We start from the raw sequence: 17,382 nt of genomic DNA on the forward strand, positions 1-17,382 counted from the left end.
TGAAGAGCAGCCGTGTCAGTGTGTGGACACTCAGGTTGCTCCTCCAGTCAGTTACGTTTGAGCAGCTGGCAGTAGCTAGCTAGCTGGCTAGCTGAGTAGCCACTAGTACTCTTACCTTTGACATGCTACATCAGGGATGTACTGAGAGCCAACGTCTTCTCCATTCTTCTTCAGAAGGGCGACCGTTTTTTCATAGGACGTGAATGGGAGCTCACTTTTCACAATGTGGAAAGCTGTGTTCACTAATTTTTCCACTCGTTGGATGGTCTCACTGTTTGCACGCTGGGTCCAGACATGAAGCGGCCCCTTTGATGGGTTGTCCGCAACCTTTGCCAGCACACATTGCAAATGCTGGCGGCTCTTGTCATGTGTGTCTAACGCCTGCTTTCTGTAGTTTGTTGTCCCACTGAAAAACGAGCCCATTCGGTCAGCTTTGGCTGGGAATCTGTGGCAAACTGAAAAGTACATGCCAGTACCATCACCCTCCTCCACCCAGGTGTCCTCTGTTTTCCAAGAGGCAAGGAACCCTCTCTTTCTTTTCGTAGCCTCATACACATTCTTCGACATCATTTTTGATCATCTAGTAGGCTATACCAACTGAAAGTTTTACTGACTGAAAGTTAGAGTTTTACTGAGGAAATGAGTAAGTTAGTTTCTCGGGCATGCTGAGCGTAGAACGTCTCACTGAGTTCTGACCTGTGGCACGCAGCGTGGTTTAAAAACAACAACAACAAAAAAAAACCCCTTATAGCGTCACTGTGACTGGTAAGTCAACATGCCCGACATACTTTTTGATTGGCCCTGGGCCATCGGGCCATTGCTTATGTCGAACCCTGCCCTAAACAAAAGTGAAACTCTATTAGGAGCTGCGCCTTGTCAAAATAACACAGTAATAGTATATGACTGGACCATGTGGGAATTTAATTTGAAAGGACAGACACAGGAAGTGGCCACGCTCAGCAGTCAGACAGGAGTCACGTTAATTTCCAGGGCTGGTACCTGCGGTTATTCCACAGGCTAGTTACTAACATGTCGGGCAGGAAATCCAAAGTGTGGGATCATTTTGAGAAGGTGAAGGACGAACCCAAGGTGATATGTAAACTCATCTTCATTGGTCGACTACAAACATGACATATCATCTGAAACATGGAAGTAGCTACATGCCCATTAGCCCACAGCGTCATTAACAGGCGGCTCGCTCAGTGTGTGACGTGCACTTGTAGATAAAATATAGGCCTATATTAATGAAGGTTCATTAGTACGGTTTTGTATTTCTCTGTAATGTAGCACAGTGTTAACAATGTTGAACTTGAACTCAATCCATAGTGTTTTCCCACCTAAAATATATAATTTAATAATTTGATTAATAGCGTAAACATGCGGGAGACTAGTCGACTAGTGGCCCTAAAACTATGGGTCGATTAGGAAAATTCAGGGGCAGTATAGTCTGGGGCAACCCTAGTCTACGGCTGTATTTTGTATTTGGTGGAATAAAAGTGGCAAATTCACTAACTGCTGAGACCAGTGTGCAAAAAGTTTGGTGGTTTGTCAGCTCTTTCTTTCAGTGTGTGTGTGTGTGTGTGTGTGAGAGAGAGAGAGAGAGAGAGAGAGAGAGAGAGAGAGGAGGTTAACCCAAACAGACAGGTGAGCACAGTGCCCGTTACACCTGGGCAGCACTTTCCCCTCAGGTCAAGAGTGGGATGATGACAGAGAAGAGAGAGATTGTCTTTCCTCTCTTCTCCTTCCTTTGTTGTCGTCCTTCTTTTATTCAGCCTTTTTCTTCTGTAGCTCGGAGCGACAAAGTTAGAGAGACGGCGCAGAGGAGACACAGACTGGCACTTGAGTGTATTTTCCACCCTATGAACATGGCAGTAAATCAGGCCTTCGGGTTAATGTGTTAATGGACGGTGCCACCAGAAGTTTTTCTGTGGAGACGCTTAAACCATCTGAGACAAGTTAAATAATCACAAAGACATTTATTCACTTGAGCACACTGAATAAACAGTTTACTACAGCTCTAAATAAAAGGCAAAAGGCTGCACTAAAACACATAAATGCACTCTGAGCACACCTTGGACCGGTTTGTGTGCTGACTGAGTAAAAAAATTATAATCACCGCTCAGCACTTAATGTTATTACACCTGGATTTAAACCGAGCATCTTGCTTTTCTAATTCCATTACTCCAAGCTGACGTTGAGCTTGTCCTCATGGGTTCAGATTAGCTCGAATCCAATAGAAACCGACGGTGCCAAGTGTTTCCTCTGCGAGATTTCCATTTACTGTACAGAAAAAAAAGTTACCAGGAAGATTTCCTGTGCCAGCTGGCTGCAAAAAATGCTTCGCCTGGCAATCCCTATAGCCACCATAGACCTGAGAGAGAGAGAGGGGCTGGGTGGAGAAGAATGCATCAGGAAGATGGATTGAGATGTAAAGATGTGTAAAACGTAGAGAGGATGAAGGAGGAAATTAGGGAAGTGGATAAGAAGGATAGATCAAATTGGAAAGCATGGGGACAAGTGCCAGGAGGAGGGCGGAGAGGAGGGGAGATAAATGGGTGGCGCGGAGAAATTGAGCTGAAAACAGCAGATGAAATGTGGAGGAATGGAAAGACTGATGGATGCTGATGTGACAGGGGAGAAATGGGTGACGGAAAGGGAGGGTGGGTGGAAAGATAGAAGCGATAGATTGACTTCAAGAGAGGAGTTAGGGAGGGAGGAAGGAAAGAGAGGAAATTAGGGATGAATGGAAAGAATAAGATGAGCTAAAAACAGTAGCATTATTGCACTGATGCTCCACATTTAATAACATTTAATATGAGTTTTACTGAATTGAATCATAGATTTTGACTGCTGGGGTTTCTTGCGAAAAAATTAGATGTGAATCTCTTGCATGGGAGTTACACATGAGGCAGGGGAACGGGAGAGGAAGGATTTATGTAAAGAGGGGCGGAGAGAAAAAGCTGAACATGCACACACACACACACACACACACACACACACACACACACACACACACACACACACACACACACACACACACAGGGATTCTGCAAACATTCCTCAGGAGTCACGCTTTTCAACTGCTGTCTCTGCTGTTGTTTGATTACACCAGTCAGCTGCTCATTAGACAAATAAGTTTCTGTGTTTGGTCGTCTTCCCCAGCATCTGATGATGATGATCTCATTGCACAGGGAAACTGTGTGCATGCACAGTCATTATTATTGAACCAGTAATTTGTAACCAGTAATTTGCGAACATTTTTAAACCGGTAAATTGTGATGAAGGAACAGCGAGTGTGCCAGGCAGTTTGAGTAACCGTTTTTGCAATTGTTTTATATTCCAAATAATGTGAAGTCATCTGAGGCTTTGTCTGATTGGTTGTGTTTCCTGGCCCATCTAATTTCTTTTTGGTAATGCTGTGCTTTGGTAATGCTTCCCAGCAGAGATGTTTCTAATGACTAATTTCCCCGACATTTAAACAAAAGTTAAAAACTTAGACTATTCGACTAGACTTAAAGTAAGGAAAATAAACAGAATACTTCTTTAATCCAGATGTTGTACGTTGGAGTTTCAGGATTCAAACATCTAACTGTGATTCATTTAATCGCAGCCCCCAAGAGGATTTGTAATAGCTGCTCTCAGGGCATCGAACACATCCTTCCAAAAGTTGCTTATTAAAAGAGCCATTTGAAATCATCAATCACATTTTTCAGTAGCCAAATCATAATTAAAATGCTGCTGAAATCTGTGGCACTTTGCGCCGTCCCATATGAACTATGCACATTAAGCTACAAATTATGACAACAATTCAAATCAAAATACTGACAAAGCACTTTCATTTTAGGAGATGCCATCTTTGTCCTACTTTCTACCTCACTAGTTGCAGGGCAGGACAAACACGGCTGGTGTTTGTTCAACGTTGTTAACATTAGCAGCTAACAAGTGCTTGCTTTTATAAAGCAACCTTCCTCTAGGAAGACGTGACATTTCATAGCAAATTATGTGACATGAATTTCTGGTGCTGACTAGAAAGGAGAGCAGCATTTACTCGTCCAGTTAGCTAACCCTGCACATCCCTAGTTCCCAGTTCTCAGCAGTTACTGTACAACGTTTCAGACTTCAAGTTTATTTTATTTCAATCAGTCAAATTGTGATTTATACCTCACTTTGCAAAAGGAACACGTTTTGCACCAAACTGCTTCACAAAGACGGAGATATATGTACACACATTAGAGCATAGAGACATATAAATGGATACGGGGTAGATGAATAAAGAAAGATTGAAATTAAAACAAGTTTAAAAACAATTTTAACCCAGGAAATTAGATAAAAATAGAAGAACAGATTCAAATGTTCTTATTACAGATAAAAATGGTGGCGAAAACTGCAAAAATAAGACCCAAATTGTAATAAACCTTAATTTTCTAGCTCCTCTAAATTGGAAAGTCTACAGATTTTCAAACTGCCCAGGACTTGTATTTATTTATTTATTTATTTATATTTTAATAATTTAACCACTTGTTCATCGTCCCCAAAATCCAAAGTAAGGATACTTTTGTGTCCACCATACAAGGACACAAAGCTCATTCTGAAGTAGTGCTCCAACTAAAGATTGTTTCATTTTCGATTAATCCGTCAGTTATTTTCTTGATTAATCGATTAGTTGTTTGGTCTATAGAATATCAAAAAATGGTGCAAATTGTTGATCAGTGTTTCCCAAAGCCCAAAAATGACCTCCTTGATTTCTTGTTATGTCCACAACTTCAAGATATTCAGTTCACTATCACAGAGGAGTAAAGAACAAGGAATTATTCACATTTAAAAATCTGAAATCAGCAATTTTTGGTTTAATTTTCTTAAAAAAAAAACCTTAAATTGATAAATCAATCATCAAATTGGTCGGCAGTTAATTTAATAGTTGACAGCTGACTGATTTATCATTGCAACTCTATTCTGAAGCCTAGACTTTAATTAAAAGTAAGAAAAATACTAGAATAACTGAGAGGCAGCCGGTGTGCCTTTTCCTTTAAATGCTGCCTCCTCTCCAGTCAACAGCGGAGGGAGTGAAACTTGACTTGGCACATCTGAGTGTGAATGTGTTTGACTGTGAGAATATGATTCAGGAAAAGACAGCGTGCAGCCTCAGCAAAGCTTTGAGAAGTCATTTTTTCTCCAGTCCTTGATACATGATACAAGATTCTTTAAGATACAGTGACAGTTATCTCTCTGCCTGCGCCGCCTTCCTCCTTCTGTTGCCTGCAGTCTGTACCTCTTTCCATCCTCTGCTCATCAACATATGACTCATTGTTCCTCTCTCGTGTGTGCCCGTGTGTGTGTGTGCTCATCTCAGTGTACTGTACATGTGTGTGTATCCAGGTTCATGTGTATTTGTGCAACACATTTTATTCGAGTTCAAATGTCCTTACTAAAAGATAAAAAACCCAAAGAAAGGTTTATTCATCATGACTGTTAAAGTGTCTCTACGTTAAAGTGTGTGCATGGGTGATGGGTGGGATTTGTGTGTGTGTTTTTTCACACATGATTGCTCATCAGTAACAGATGGTCCTCAAACCTGTGTGTTTATTTAGTCAGGATGGAGAGATAGGTGAGGAAGAGAGGGATGGAGATGGAGAGACAGAGGGAATAAGGTAAATAATACAGGGAGTGATAGCGGGGGGAGGAAAAGGCAGATGGACAGAGCAGAGGGGAGGGAGAGCAAAGAATGGAGGAGAGAGAGCAAGAGGCAGATTCATGGAGAGAGAATATAACTGAGAACGAGAGGAGGAGCCTTCTGCACTCGGGAGTCTTATAAAAGTTTAACTTTAATGCAGAGAGAGAGAGAAACAGCACTCTTTCCTCTCTGTTTTTCTTTCACAGAGACGCTGTGTTCATTTCACAGCGGAAAGAAAGAGAGAGTTGAAACTGAAAGGAAAGAGAGGGTCATTTTCCCCCTCCTTTTCCTACAAGGCTGTGATTTTGTGAGGTTTCTCTCCACTTTCCCTCTCTGCATGTGTGTGTGTGTGTGTGTGTGTGTGGAGGCCTGTGGTAGCCATGTCTTTCCTTATAAGGAGTGGGTTTGGGAAGAGTTAGTGAGGAATGAACAGAATTACAGTGCAGTCACTCCCCTTTTTCTTCTGCTACTTTTTTTCTGCTCTGCCCCTCTAAAATCTATCCATACATACCAGTCTATCACACGTCTGGCTCAGAGAGGTTGACGTCTGTAATGTGTTTATGTTAAATAAATGTGACAGATGCAGACAAATGCTCTTTAAACACTCTACGGACTCTGATGTTGCATCTGAGAGTGACTGATTAGGGTCAGCATTTCACTCTCGCCTTTTCTCCAGTGGCGTTTTCAAGGGAGGGCTGCGGGGGCTATGGTCCCCTTGATACAGTTGCTGGGTTGCCCCATTGGCTGCCCCCCTTGGCAAAAATAATCAGACACCAATGTTACTGTTTTTAAGAGGCTGTGGTGTGCTTATTTTTTCAAGTTAGCATGAAGGAAGTGGTGTCTTGTGAGCCGTACACATACTGCGTTCTTTGCGCCCTCAAATTCATTGTTTTCAATGTCAGGTCCGCTCAAACGGCAGAGTAACGCTGACGCAACTCACACGTGTTCTTGAGCACCCCGAGATAAACAGGGTTCAACTTTTGGAACCCACAGTGTGCAATGCATGTCACGTGACGAGGACCAGCCACTCACAGCTGACAGATATGTTCCCAACTTCCATAAATATCAGTCACAAGTTGATCATGTTAGTGCAGGGTTACCCAGGGCTTTACATCTGTCCCATGGATGATAGGCCTACACACACTCATAAACAGCGGCAGGAAGAAGATCAGCTCTGCACTCAGGATTTATAAGATAAGTGGACATCCGGTGTGAGCAACCTCAGTTGCAAGCTGCCACTGCGCTCTTGGCACAAAAAAGGCGCAAAAGTAGCACCTAGCATCTGACCTCGCGTTTGCCAGGCTGTTAAAGACACAATCAACGGACTGCAGTGTTCACAGCTCCACCTTTTAGTACCAGATCTGTGTGCTAGGTACCCCGACAGAGGGGGGACCAAAAATGGGGATGGTACAGAACGGTTCCACTGGTACCATCCGCAACTTTTCACAGTGGAAACAGGAATAAAAGCGTACCGAACTGAACTTTACTGTACCATATTGCTCGGTGGAAACGGGGCTTTAAGTAGAAAAAAAAAAAGGTCTTTAACAGTAGAGGTTGTTGACCCCTTGGCCTAACACATGTACATACATACAGATACATAATTTGGAACTTAATATGTGAACTGTACCAATATAAGTCGATACACATCAGATAATTGGGAACATGAACTGCAAAATAAGAAACTGGAATATATCAGTGCGCAATTCCTTAAATCTCCATATTGACATAGCTTTCAAGTAATCTATAGGCCTATACTCCAACAGCATGATAGAATTCCTGAAATGCAGGTGCATCTTGGCTATTTTTTATTCATTCTCTCCCTCCTGTAATCTCCTGCCTCTTCCTCTCTTTCATCCATACTTGTCTCCTTTTGTTTTCGTACATATACACAATCTGATACTGTCTCCCTCTGTCAGCTTGCTCCGTGTCTTTTGAAGAAAGAGGAATCCTCTCGTGTTTCCTCCCCTCATTCCTCTTCCTCTTATTTGATTGCCTCCTCTTCATTAAATTCTTCATCCTCCACCTTTATCCTCCGAGAACGAAGAGCGAGTGTGTTAATCTGCCTGTTGTCTGATGCCTGAGTGGGCGAAAGTGCTCACGGTCATTACACGCACACACACAAACAGCACGACCGTTGCCTCCAACAGTATGTCTGCATGTGGGCACTATTGTGCTCTTCACATGTGTGTGTGTTTGTCCATCTAAGTGTGTGTTTCTGTCACAGTTTGTTTGTGAGGCGGTAGTGGTGGTGGGGGGCAGCGTGACTCACCCAGCAAGCGCAGAATAATCGAGGGATGAGATGGAGGAGTAATAACACCGAGATGGTTAATATTGAACGACAGATGAGCAGTGGCCTGAGGGGGGGATAACGAGCGGATGGAAAAATTGTCACCATACTCACAAGCGGATTTTCTTTTCCCCGCTCTTCTTCTCTTCTCTTTCATGTTATAATTATGTGGACCGCTCATTAGACAACAAAAGGTCATTAATATGATTTCTGTAGATGTTCTTTTCTCTTGCACCCTGATTCAGTAACGTTATGTTGGTATGTATTCATGTTTTCTTTTTTTTTGGCAGATATTATTTTCAGTTCTTTGGCGTTAAAAGGATCAGACACTCACTTCCAAGGACTTCTTGTCACTTCACAAATTAAATCATTAATTTAATGAACCCAGAAATGTTCCAAACATGACTCTTAGTGAACTTCATTAAAGAACTTAAGTGGGTGAAATCTTAACACTGACTTTAGCTGCCCAACATTAACTGAAACTGCACCCACATTACTTGCATCTAATAGCTAAAGGTGGGGCTGTACATGACATGTGCACCAAGTCTCATAATAAAAGAAACAATTACAACCCCAAGCTTTAATAAACAAATTCATATTTAACTTAATTTTAAAGCCAAAATATATGCTCATAATATTGAGTATAAAAAGGAAATTTAAATAATTTCTTTTAACATTTTTCAGCTTCCAAAGATACAGCAACACAATATAGCTACAGTGTTTTACTCGGAAACGTTCTGTTACTGAAGCCATTCAAGTCATGAGAAGCCCAATTTAACCCTTCTGATTGAGGTGAAATTGGGTTACTACAATTTGTATTTATTTTTTTTTCCAACTCTTTTTATTGGGGCTGTCAAAGTTAAACAAACAGTGGCAAAAGTATAAAAGTGAAAACAGAATTTTTGATACAAAAATACAGAAAATATTCAAGAAGTCAAAAATCAAAAATACTCTGAAGGGGGATTTGTTATACATTTATAGAAAAAGACACAAGAAGAAATCAATTAAAAATAAAATAAATAAATAATAATAATGATAGATAATTAAAAAAAAGTGGGTGGGGGTGGATTTATAAGAGTATCAGATTGAACATGTTTTTGTAAGAAATCTTTCCTTAGTTAGAAATTATTTTACATAGGTTCTTTAAGAATGTGGGGTTTTTTTTAAAATTATTTTTTGTTTTTATTTTTGTTTTTAATCCAGTTAAGTGTTAGGTAGATTCCAGAGTGGGTTCACTTGTTTCAGTTTAGTTTTAATTGTTTAAATGTTAATTTTTAGCTTAGCTTTTCTCAGTTCAGAGTAGATATTACAATACAAACACAACACTTTGTAAAGGCAGTTGACTCACCCTCATTTTGGCACCCCAGTCTCAATACACAAATGACTTCTTATGCTTTATGTGTTAAAAAAAACTGAACAAATTGAAAAAGACTAAAACTGAAGACCTTTCCAGTATAGCTTAATTTGATTTTTAGTTAGTTTTGTAAGTGTACAATATTATTTAAATTAACTTTTGTTTTCTTTTTTTAAGTCAAGTTCATTTTTATTTCAGTTAACCTAAATGTTCACTCACACCTCGTTTTTCAGTTGAGTTTTAGTTCACTATAATGACATTTGTTGAGTCACACGTGCTACTAAAAACTGCAGCTCGATTCAACCTGCTTTAGAAGTCACAAGCACAAAAGATAGAGAGTCAGCTGTAAACGCTGCAGCTTCTTTGTGAGCCTTTCTAAGACTCTTGTATTTTTCCACCATCTTCACGTTCTTCCACCTGCTCTGAGGTCAAGAAGCAACTCAGGAGTGCGTTGCTCAAAAGTTCAAAAGGTTGGAAAAGAAGAACACAGCTGATAGTGGTGTGTTATTGTGATCATATGGATCAGTTGATGCCTGTGTGTACTTTTGTTTCTGATATCAGCTCAAGTGAAAACAGGCGCAGGTGGCCAGTAGCCCTGCGCCCGTCAGAATTGAACAAAAATACAAAGGGGTGCTGATGAAGGCTGTTATCAGCAGCGTGTTGGGGGACTCGTCACATCTTTTATTTGTAGTTATTGATTTCACGCTGAGAGTGGCCACTTAAGTGGAGGCTGTTGGAGCGCTGTAAACTCTGGTTTCTGAGTAACCTGGTTACTTAAGTGCATGAAAACACAGTCATGAATGATGCTCCACTGTGTGTGTGTGTGTGTGTGTGTGTGTGTGTGTGTGTGTGTGTGTGTGTGTGTGTGTGTGTGTCCTATTCAGAAACTTGTGCACAGTCGATCTGTCTGAGGGTTTCCAAACATGCCCACCAAGAAAATATGAAGACTGTTGAATCAGACTCACACGTTTTGATTTGCTGAGTGTCACTGCATTCAAGATAATTAGCCATCTTGCACTTGTTTACATCAGCTTGATGAATTTATCCGTCCCTCCCTGAGACGTTTGAGCGAAGGATTTGTCAGCTTGATTTGTCTTCCTGTTTGTGTGATTGTCACATTTGCACAAGGTTCAGATTTATTTCTTTTTCTTGGTATTTTATCATTTGAATGTGAAAATAGATGGAAAACTGTAGCATGAATAAGTGATTTTTTATATTAGATTCTTCTCACAGTGTGTTAGGACATGTTCACATGTCCAGAATGTCTCCGATGCACGTGTGTGTTTGCATGTCTGTCTCACTTTAGAGTGGCGTCCGGCCCTCTCCGTCCCCCGCGTAATCAGGCAGCGTCTGACAGGGTCAGAGGTGGAGGAATGAAAGACGACTCAGCAGAAATTGAGAAGAAAAACACAACATGTATTCCGACCCTCTCTCTCGCTCTCTCCCCTTCTCTTTTCATCCCTCCTTCTGTTTGTGCTGGACACAGCTAACGCGCTGTTTTCGCTGCCTCCTTATCTCCTTCCCTTCTGTTTTTGTTTCTTGCTTCCTTTTTAGATTTCACTCCCTCTTTTCCTTCTCGCTCTCTGGTGGTCTGGCATGTCTCAGCTCTGCATTCCAGCTGAGTGTGTGTGTGTTGGGGGAGCTCTGGCACAAGCCCCTGTGTGTGTGTGTGTGTGTGTGTGTGTGTGTGTGTGTGTGAGACTCTGAATTCTTTATATGTAAACCTTTGAAGTTGTGTGTGTGTTCAGACTTTATTTGCTTGAGTTCAGCAATGTTTCTGTGAGCAAGACTATTAAGGCTTTGTGCTTGTGTGTGTGTGTGTGTGTGTGTGTGTGTGTGTGTGTGTGTGTTTGTTTGTGTGATTGTGTTTGTATGTGTGTGTTTTCCTGACTGATTACAGTGCATAATCATGCATGTGGGCGTGCCTGTTCATTTCTTTAATGCATAGTTGCTCTGAGTGCGGCCCCCAGGTTAATGGTGGCCCTCAGAAACATTTGTGTGGCCCCCTGAACGTGACATGAAATACATGCATTATATTTTAATAATCAGCTGCCCATTTCAATACTTAAACTTTCTATATATTACATTTATTACACTTCTCAGCTGCTGTATCAAAGTGCGCCCCCCTAAGAAGCGTCTGTCAGGTTAGGAATGACAACTTGGAGAAAGCTACTGGTTGCTTGGTGACTAGTGGCACCTCCAGAGTGTCACAGGAATTAATGCTAGTGCTTTTTTGTACTTTGATTGAACAGAGATCTGTCTGTTGCTACAGTCTGAGATCTCAAGATTTAGTTCTGTTGCCTGTTCCTTGTGCACGGACTGAGCTGGGAAAGAAAGCTTTTATGTGCTCTGCTCCTCTCACCTGGAATAACCTTCAAAAAGATTTGAAACAGCGCGATCCTTTAAAAATAGCTGCATTTTTCTGTGTACATCCCATTTATTTTAATATTTATGGCTGCAGCCAAAGATTTATTTTATCAACGGTTTATCTTGTGTTTTTTTCTCACTATTACAGGATTAATTGCTTTGGTAAAAGGCAAAAGGCAGCTTCGAAGTGCTTTACAGATGATTCAACTTCAAAAAGAATTTGAAACACACTTAAAAGGACTGAATAAAAGACAGTGTGAATATCTATAAATTTAGAGGCAACTCTGATAATTGTGATGTAATTTGTTCCATAACTGTGTGTGCACGGTCACTGTGTGAGAAAAATAAGAGCAAAAAGCCAAAACACCCAAAAGGATTAAGTTCATGATGAGATTGGACAGAGAAAAGCTGCAAAATCTCACATGTCAAATTGTTTAACTTTGATAAATACTTGAAACAAATCAAAACTTAAATTAGAGTCTTGCATATTTTCACTGTATGATAGTGAGTCAGTATTTGCATATCGGAGGGGGGAATAGGCATGGAGATGGAGGGATTAAACTAGAGAGAGAATATTTATAAGTAGGGCTGGGCAGTATATTAATATTATATCAATATCGTGAGGTGAGACAAGATACTGTCTTAGATTTTTGATATTGAATTATTCTAAGTGTTGTTTTTTCCTGGCTTTAAAGGCTGCATTACAGTAAAATGATGTGACTTTCTGAACATGCAAGACTGTTAAAGCTGCTCTATTATTTGCTTTTATTAATTTCGACATTATATTCACATTACTGATGATTATTAAAAATCTAATTTTGTAAATATTTTACCAAAGCAGTAATAGTCAACCCCACAATATCTACACAATATTGATATTTGGTCAAAAATGGCTTGTTTGATTTTCTCCACATCACCCAGCCGTATATTTAAGAGAGGCAAAAGATGCTTTCTGTCACTCTGTGTCTGTTAAAGCCACAACAATTAACTGATCAGTTGTCAACCTTTAAATTAATTGTCCACTAATTTGATAAGTGATTAATCAGTTCAAGCAATTTTTTAAACAAGTCTCTTATTTCTCTGATTTCAGCTTCTTAAACGTGAATATTTTCTAGTTTCTTTACTTCTCTGTCACAGTAATCTGAATACATTTTGGTTTTGGACAAAACATGACATTTGAGGACATATTTATTGATCCCTAAGGGGAAATTATTACCCGAAATTACCCGCAACACCCGATGAACCCAGGATACATCACTGATGATGCGTCTATGCGCATCTGTAGGATGCATCCTTCACCACCTGTAAATATAAAGCAATAAAATGAAATAAAATAGACATGAAATGTGCTTTAAAATAAAATGTGCATTATGCTACAGTGTTTAACACTAGTATATAAATATTAAAAATTGAAATATTAAAAGTAGAATATATATCGTCACTGTGCTGAGGCTGTAAGTGTGAAAATTTAACTGCAGTGTATACATCAGCAGAATAAAACAACAATAGAATTATGGCGAATCAAGATATGCATTCAAGAGGTGAAAAACAGTTGAAAAATGGCACAGAATACTGCAGCAGTGTCATTTTTGCACACAATAGCTAATTAAGAATTATAAATGCAGTAGGTGAAAGAAACTCAGTTGCAGCCATAGTGTCTCTCTGTGTCCTTCTGTCTTTGGGGAAGTCCTATAATGCTGTAAAAGTAAGAGACAGCCGTCAACAAGTGTGTGAAGCGCTATTGTACGAGTCAGCAGACAAACCCACTCACCCACAGAAACAAACACAATAAGGAGAGAAAAGACTCGGTGTTTTATTGCAACATTCTGTACGTCTGTCTCAATGGAAATATAATAAAGAGCAGAAGAAGACGAAGCAGGAAGCACAGTGCCCTCGCTGTCATGCAACATTGAGCAGAGCTACTGTATGTTAAAAGACAGTTGCTTTGATATAATCTAATTCATCCTGTTCTTTTTCTGTGTTTGTGCATGCAGTGTATTTGTGTTCACTGTCTTTATTCTCTTCTCCTTTCTCTTCCTTAATATCTAGGAACTGTTTTTCTTTGCCTCCCTGCTCATCTGTCTCTTTCCCTTTTTCCTTTAATCTTGTTTGCTCCCTCGTCAATGTTGATTAATGATGGCTGCGAGGGAGCGATAGCATCTCTGCCTTTTTTAACCTCTCGACTTTATTTTCCTTTTTTTAAATCTGCTGTTTACTTCTGCTCTTATTCGTGCAAATCTCTCTCAGCACTTTGCTACCTGTGTATTTTTTATCTCTGGCAATGCGCCGTGACTCATATTGTGATGGCCTGGCTGTTGTTCAGGTTATGTGTGACGCATTTTACAGAAGCCTGGGGACATCATAGTGACAACATGCACACACACACACACACACACACACGCGCGGTTTAAACTCTTCTTTTGTCTGACTTGGGTAGTCATGTCACGTTGTCCTCAGCTATAATGGTAGTGATACTAACCTGCCAACACACTTTTATCACACATGCTCACTCACTCCAGATGACATACACATACTGTATGCTATGTGAGTCAGCCAGTTACTCACACACACATTGCAAATGTCAGCTTTGATCCATGGTGTGTTTTGATCCAAGAACAAATCAATCAAACTGAGTGATTTTTAAACGAACACATTGATCTATGAATCACTGCAGTTAAGTCATGTTTATTTGTATAGCTCAGTACCATACAGTACCTCTTTGGGTTTTACTGGTTCACATCAATAACCACCAACCTTTTCTGTCTTGATTCTGATACCACAACTCAGGGTGTCTACCGGATACTGATCCAATACTGGTGCTCAATTTTTCGATTGCACTGGGATCATTATCGTGCAAGTTAATATGAGGCCCTTCTGTGGCACTAAAAACTGAACACTGATCGGTACTACCAGTTTCAGACCTTTCCTAAGATCTCGAAGAACACCTATAAAGCCTCTGCAAAAAAACAGTAATCTATCGTCTGATTTAACTCTTCCATCCATTTCTTTATAAAATGGTTATCCATGTGAGGGTTTGCCTGGTGTCAGTCCCCCCACAGCACTCATTAGATTGGTGGATTGCCAACCAAGAAACCACAGTGACATTTCTAGACCAAATTTGATCCATTTTTTTAGTCAGCCATAGCCCGGCTAGCTCAGTCGGTAGAGCATGAGACTCTTAATCTCAGGGTCGTGGGTTCGAGCCCCACGTTGGGCGAAAGGGTTTTAGAGTAACACTTTGATGTGTTGTAGTCTCCCCTCTACTAAAGACTTTAATGAGAAACATTCAGCCATCAAATCACTTAGCCATGGATGTTGTGGACAAAACACTGCAATGTGTTTCCGCGTTGAAAGCTGACAATGACTTTATGGGTTCATCCAGCCATCAGTATTTCGGACAGTCTACCCACAAAATCCAACTATGTACGTGTTTTCAACCGATTAGAATTAATGCAGCTCCGAAATCGGACCCATTTTTCAGTGAGAAGTAGCCCGGCTAGCTCAGTCGATAGAGCATGAGACTCTTAATCTCAGGGTTGTGGGTTCGAGCCCCACGTTGGGCGGAGGTGTTTTAGGCTGAGACTTAAACAATCATAGTCTAACCTTGCTGAGGACCCTAAGCCAGATGTGTAGATGCACTGAACAAAAATATAAACGCGACACTTTTGTTTTTGCTCCCATTTTTCATGAGCTGAACTCAAAGATCTAAAACATTTTCTTTATACACTAAAGACCATTTCCTCACAAATATTGTTCTCAAATCTGTCTAAATCTGTGTTCGTGAGCACTTCTCCTTTGCCGAGATAATCCATCCCACCTCACAGGTGTGGCATATCAAGATGCTGATTAGACAGCATGATTATTGCACATGTGTGCCTTAGGCTGGCCACAATAAAAGGCCACTCTAAGAGGCCGTTTACACGTACACGGTGATTTTGATAAACGGAGACATCTTCCTTCGTTTGTGCCCTTCGTTTACATGCAAACGGAGATTTCTCCTCTGAAAAGGAGTCTTTCTAAAAACTCCGGCCAGAGTTGAGATTTTGGAAAACTCCGGTTGCGCGTTTGCATGTAAACTGAGATAAACAGAGATAGACGGAGTTATAGGCAGCCGACGTCACAGTATGCGCCGGAACTTGCGCCTGTGTCAAAAGTGCGACCTATGTTGCTATGGTGACAATGGATACATGGAAGGCTTGAGCTTCTCGTTACACTGCCACCTACAGGTTTGCCATGCTCTTGTGTATATATACACGGGAAAGTGTAAATGAAGAATTTTTTTGAAAATGGAGACGGTGAAATATCCGTTTATGAAAATAGCCGGCAACGTGTAAACGGCCTCTGAAATGTTCAGTTTTATCTCACAGCACAATGCCACAGATGTCGCAAGTTTTGACGGAGCGTGCAATTGGCATGCTGACTGCAGGAATGTCCACCAGAGCTGTTGCCCGTGAATTGAATGTTCATTTCTCTACCATAAGCCGTCTCCAAAGGCGTTTCAGACAATTTGGCAGTACATCCAACCGGCCTCACAACCGCAGACCACGTGTAAACACACCAGCTCAGGACCTCCACATCCAGCATGTTCACCTCCAAGATCGTCTGAGACCAGCCACCCAGACAGCTGCTGCAACAATCGGTTTGCATAACCAAAGAATTTCTGCACAAACTGTCAGAAACCGTCTCAGGGAAGCTCATCTGCATGGGATGGATTATCTCGGCAAAGGAGAAGTGCTCATGAACATAGATTTAGACAGATTTGTGAACAATATTTGTGAGGAAATGGTCTTTTGTGTATATAGAAAATGTTTTAGATCTTTGAGTTCAGCTCATGAAAAATGGGAGCAAAAACAAAAGTGTCGCGTTTATATTTTTGTTCAGTGTATGTTAGACAAATAACTATCATGTGTTGCTTCTTTGAAGGCTGACAATGACTTTATGAGTTTTGCTGTACATTTTCCAAGTCTCCTATAAGTCTGTAAACCTTTATGTTTTATTTACATGTAACTTGTGAAGCTGGCCCTTCAGTTGTCAGGATGGCCGAGTGGTCTAAGGCGCCAGACTCAAGGGTTGACTCCTTCCTAAGTGAATGGGACTTCTGGTCTCCAAATGGAGGCGGGGGTTCAAATCCCACTCCTGATATAGGTTTTACTTGCAGGCTTCATTCTTCTTGTTTAGCGATACAGATATCTCTCTTTTTCATGAATTCAAAGGTCTGGACCAGGCAATATGTATAGCGGGCTGACTGGACAAAATAATGAGACTATAAAAAACGGCCTAATTAACTGTACAGTGTTGACTGAGCTGCACAGATGAGCTGATCAGGTAGCAGACTGTGTCACCAACACAACAAATCCAGCAATATTTCGGAAAGTATACCCACAAAATCCAACCAGGTGCAGATTTTCAACCCATTAGAATTAATGCAGCTCCGAATTCTGACCCATTTTTCAGTCAGAAGTAGCCCGGCTAGCTCAGTCGGTAGAGCATGAGACTCTTAATCTCAGGGTCGTGTGTTCGAGCCCCACGTTGGGCGAAGGTGTTTTAGGCTGAGACTTAAACAGTCATAGTCTACCCTGTGCTGATCACTCTCCCATGTGTTGGACATATAACTATGATGTGTGACTTTTGTCATATATTTTTTCGGGTCTCCCATAACTCTGTAAACTTGTGAGTTCTGTTTACATGTAACTTGTTAACTCC

The 17,382-nt window shown here is 40.8% G+C and overlaps 1 protein-coding gene and 4 non-coding genes across 8 annotated transcripts in view; all 5 read left to right on the forward strand.

Moving 5' to 3' along the window:
• Positions 1-17,382, forward strand: part of LOC125882781 (ELKS/Rab6-interacting/CAST family member 1-like) — a 215,688-nt gene that overhangs the window by 30,305 nt on the left and 168,001 nt on the right. The gene's annotated exons all lie outside the window — the stretch shown is intronic.
• On the forward strand, positions 14,824-14,896 carry trnak-cuu (transfer RNA lysine (anticodon CUU)). Its single transcript has one exon. It is a non-coding gene; the product is annotated as a tRNA-Lys (tRNA).
• trnak-cuu (transfer RNA lysine (anticodon CUU)) lies at positions 15,170-15,242 on the forward strand. Its single transcript has one exon. It is a non-coding gene; the product is annotated as a tRNA-Lys (tRNA).
• Positions 16,710-16,821, forward strand: trnal-caa (transfer RNA leucine (anticodon CAA)). Its single transcript has 2 exons — positions 16,710-16,747; positions 16,776-16,821. It is a non-coding gene; the product is annotated as a tRNA-Leu (tRNA).
• On the forward strand, positions 17,143-17,215 carry trnak-cuu (transfer RNA lysine (anticodon CUU)). Its single transcript has one exon. It is a non-coding gene; the product is annotated as a tRNA-Lys (tRNA).

This window comes from Epinephelus fuscoguttatus, linkage group LG22, assembly GCF_011397635.1.
Source record: "Epinephelus fuscoguttatus linkage group LG22, E.fuscoguttatus.final_Chr_v1".
Lineage (NCBI taxonomy): Eukaryota > Metazoa > Chordata > Actinopteri > Perciformes > Serranidae > Epinephelus > Epinephelus fuscoguttatus.